We start from the raw sequence: 4,674 nt of genomic DNA on the forward strand, positions 1-4,674 counted from the left end.
AAAGGGGGTTTCACTAATTTAGAGAATTCAGTTGTTGATATAATCGTTCATCGCAACTTTGTTCTATGTGTATTGATGATTATTTACAATGAATTTACTCTTCATCTCTCATATTCTTTTTTGAGCTAGGATCTCCTAGTTTATAAGCTATTTCACGTTCAACTATGAGACCTGTTCGTTCATTCATCAAATATTTGAGTATTTTAGGTGCGAGGGATACAGCAGTAAATCAAAAGCAATTTCCATAGATAAACCTAGTTTCCCTTAAACTGAAGCTTGTACCTGCTTGTTTGAGAATCAGTGGGTTATTGAGGGAGGGGCGTGTCTACTGGATAAAGCAGACAAAAGTTACTAGCTTCAGCTGGTTTGCGTTTTAATAGGAAGACAAGGCATTGAAACAAAATAAGTAAAAAATAGTCTATCAGCATGTAATATATTCCGGGGTGGGGGGAGAAATAATGTAGAGAAGAGAATGCCTGGGGCGGTGGGAGAGTGCAGGTTTAAAACAGGCCACACTGAGAGGCCATATTTGGGCAAATACTTGAAGGATGTGAGTCATGTGCATATCGGGAGAGAAGAGCATTCCAGGCAAAGCAAACAGCAAGTGCAAAGGCCCCGAGGCAGAAGTGTGTCTGAAACGTTCCAGAAACAGGGAGCTAGAGCATCATAACCACCGGGGGGAAGTAGCAGCTTAGATCAGGTGGTGGTATGTGCCTGGAAAGTTTTGAGCAGAGGAATGGTGTAATCTGACTTCTGTTTTGAAAGGGTCGCGATCCCTGTGGCTTCCAGGGAGAACTGACTAGGAGATGGATGGGGGCCGGCAGGTGGCTGGGTATGTACCGTGGTAACCCACGCGACAGATGTCGGAGGCTCGGTCCAGGATGGTAGCAGTGGACATGGAGAGAAGCGGTTGGATTCTAGGTAAAGCAGGCACGGTGAACTGGATGTGCCATGAGGAATGCCGATTTTAGTCCTTGAATCAAAGGCAATTTCCGTAGATAAACCTAGTTTCCCTTAAACTGAAGCTTGCACCTGCTTGTTTGAGAATCTGTGGGTTACTGAAGGAGGGGCGGGGTCAAATGAGCTTTTAAGGTTTTAAGTCAAATTTATTATGTTCATAATAGCCTCTCTTACTGACTTGAAAAAAGTTCAAAATATGAAGTATAATTTCAGTGAAACACAATTGTATGTCCTCTAAAATATTCTACAGTTAACACAACCAAAGAGAAAACAAAAAGGAGGCTGAGCAGTCCAGTACACCTTGGGGGATTCATCTTCAGGACCCCCCGGTTCTCTCATGGGTTGGGTCTTACCTCCAGCCAGGCGTGTTGGAATCAGGTGGTCGGGGTCCTCAGTGCCATCTTTGGTGAATCGAATGCAATCACTAGGCTTGGATTCAGTTTCACTGGGCAAAAGCGGTGTCGGCCGGATGGACACTCATTACCTGCTGCCAGGAGGAAGTGGCTTGTGCCGTGCCGAGACTTGGGACTGTAGGGGGATTCTAATTTGAGGCGCCTTTTTCTGACAGCTTGCTGACGTGGCTGTTTCCCTGTCTGGATTCTGGGCTGTAGCTGTGGCTGAGTGGGAACCACTGGTAGCATTCTTGCCAAACTGGTCTGAAACCGTTTCCCTTGTTTGTTTCTTGCCGGGAGGTCTGGAAGAAGGAGCCTCTTTGTAGGCCGACTTAACAGGGCTACTTTCTGGCTTTGACTGCAATAGAATTTTGAGCAGTTGACAGGTTTCAGTGTCCCTGGATTATTGGTTGTGCAGTGACTTTCCATTTGGAGAGATGAGCTTTGGGGTCTCTTGATCCAAAGGCTGGGACATCATTTTGTCAGTTGTTGATGTATCTGGTTTTCTGTCCTATTTTGTTGATTTTCTAATCGCTTCAAAAAATGCAGGTGTTTCTAAAAGTTTACTGTGAGGAATCTGGATGATTTCGTTGAAGCACGAAATCACAGCTATTTCCTCTGCGGCTCTACTTATTCTTCCTCTGATGAAGCAGTTTAGGAACAGAACTTCCCCTGGCCCAGGAGCTCCAGCATTTGAGCCTGGCCTTGGAGTGAAGAGGTGGGCACAGTGGCAGCTGGCTGCCTAGGTCTGATCAAATGCGAATCCACGTTTGGGGCTGACATCACGTTTTCTTCAGCTTTCTCTACTCCTTGATGAAGATGGGCTCAATCGGTTGAAGAACTTTGTAGTTTTGGTACTAAGACTTGTTGGAGAAGAGCTCTCCTTTTCATGGGTTTCTGTTGAATTCTGTGCAAGCAGCTTGTTGTTTCTTGGTTGCAGGGCTATCCTGTTTTGTGGCTATGATTTCATTAACCTTTTGGCTCAAAATGAAGAGATGAAGAAGTTCTTCTGGAAGCTGGTAGAAATTCACTTGAAGGACATCTCAAATGTCTTGGGCTCTGAATGTTGACGTTTCTAAAAATCCTTTTGGTTTTCAAGGGCTTGACAGATTTTCTAATTTTTAGTTGTTTATACACATGTAAGTAAAGACCGGGAACATTCATTCAGAGCTTGACTTTGACTTCTGGGGTTTACTTTTTGATGATGAAAGGGTCGCATGAATCAGCAGGTACAGCAAATCCTGCTCCTCGAAGTATAGTCTCCTGTGAAGATTTCCTGTGACCACATCAAATGGCTAAGATTTTCAACCATTGGTGATCATAAAACAAGAGCTCTCCATGTTCTGTCTCTTGAATTGGATTAGGTTATTACATTCCTAATCCATTTTGGTTGGAGGTTTTAACTTCCATATCCTTTGGGTTTGTGTTGCCTTGGACATCAGGGTTTTTTATTAGTGCTCCAGGGGAAATTATAGTGTTGTGTCTGAAATCACTTAAGCTAGTTTCCGAAGGAAAAGATACCTTTCTCGCGTCTGTGTTCTCCAGAGATCTTAGTCGCGGTTGGTAGTGCTGTGGGAACCTCTGGGCTTGAACTCGGAGAATGAAGACTTGAACTCGTGGAATTTTTGGTTTTCGGCTTTCCTTCATTTTCTGTGTCACTCCACATCCTGCTTTGACTGCTGGCAGGCCGCGGTCGTGAGGAAGTGGCCCTCGTACCGCCTGGAATAGCCACACACCCACAAAATCCTTTCTCTCTTCTTTTCTCCCAGAATGGCAAGGGCATCATCTGTGTGTGAGCACAGCTATTTCTAGCTCTCCGAGAGCTTTCTACCCCTCTTATCAATGCACCTTGATAATTTTAAGGCCGAGCAACTTAGTCATCTCGGGGTGAAATTTTAACCTTTACACATTTTCTGCATAGCTGTCTTGGAGTCATAAACTTGTCGGTGAAAAAGTGGTGGGTCCTTGGGGTCCAAGTGCAGCAGCTGGAGAGACGGGCAGGCAGAGGATGGGCTGTTTAAAATACGCATGGGGGTCGCCCTTGTGGGTAGCATCTGCGCTACAGCCGTGGGCGTGAGTGGCTGCATAGGGGAGCATCAGAGGCTTAGGTCAAGGAACTGAGGCCAGGGTTTTGGAAGGACCATCTGTGTTAGGACAGGGCCTAGTTTTAGAGTGTCCGTGAGTGACATGCCTGAATCTTCAGTGGGCTGGGAGAGGGATGACGTGGACTTCTGTAACGTTGGGGGGAGGTGAGGGGTGTCTGACGACATCAGTGCCCTCCGGAGAGCCAGGGTTTAAATGGGGCAAGGAGAGGGGAACCCTCAGAGGAGACGTTGAGGGTACGAGGCTTCTTGCTGGTGTCTGACCCCACGTGGGTTCCAGACGGCACGGGGGGGAGTGTTTCAGGATGGAGAAGAGTAGGAAAAGCCCCGTTGTGGGGTTGGATGCTTCTGGGTCTGAGGACCTGACCCCATTAAGTAGGCAAATGCCATAAGCACATGGAGATAAAGAGTAGTGCCTGCCTCGTGGAGTTATTGTGAAGGACACTGAGGAGAGCTACGGGGAGCTTGGTAAGGGCTGGATCAGGCTGGTGAACCTGAACTCAGTCATTAAAGATGGAACAGTCAGACCCCTTGGTGTTCCTGCAGTGATGTGAAAAGAGGTTCACAGAACCTAGAAAGTATCTTGCCTAGAAAGTATCAACCTAGAAACGTTGGACCTCAACCCATGTAGCCACCAGCTGTAATCAGCAGTTTACAAAGTATACAGCTCACAGGAACAGGATAAATGATGCTGGGAGGATATAGCCAACCGAATTCAGAATAAGGGGGGAAAAAAAAAGAAGAGGGAGAGCTATGATAAAGAGGTGAAAGAGACATATTTCCCAATGCTGTGGATTTCACTTGGATCCTGATTAGATCAAACCAACTGTAAAAAGATGGACTGTTTTGGGGTTTCTTTTTAGACAAATAGGGAAAACTAAAAATGGAGGAGGCGTTAGATGATAGGGATTGTTAATTTTACTGGGTGTGGTAGTGGTATTGTTCTCTCAGAGTATGGACTGAAGTCTTTATGGGTGAGATGGATAGGATGCCTGCGATTGTTTCAAAATTCTCCATCCTTGACCGACTCCTAAAGGAAAGTGGTGGATGAAGCAGGAATAGCAGGAGGTCAGTAGTTGCTAAAGCAGAGTAATGGGTATGTAGGGATTTATTATACTCTTCTCTCTCTGTAACAATTTCTGTAAGAAAAAAGGGGTTTTTTTTTACTGAGTCAAAGTAGCTATATTAAGTACTTAAAACAGGGCTTGTCACATAGTAGT

Source organism: Eubalaena glacialis, chromosome 7 (genome assembly GCF_028564815.1).
Source record: "Eubalaena glacialis isolate mEubGla1 chromosome 7, mEubGla1.1.hap2.+ XY, whole genome shotgun sequence".
NCBI lineage: Eukaryota > Metazoa > Chordata > Mammalia > Artiodactyla > Balaenidae > Eubalaena > Eubalaena glacialis.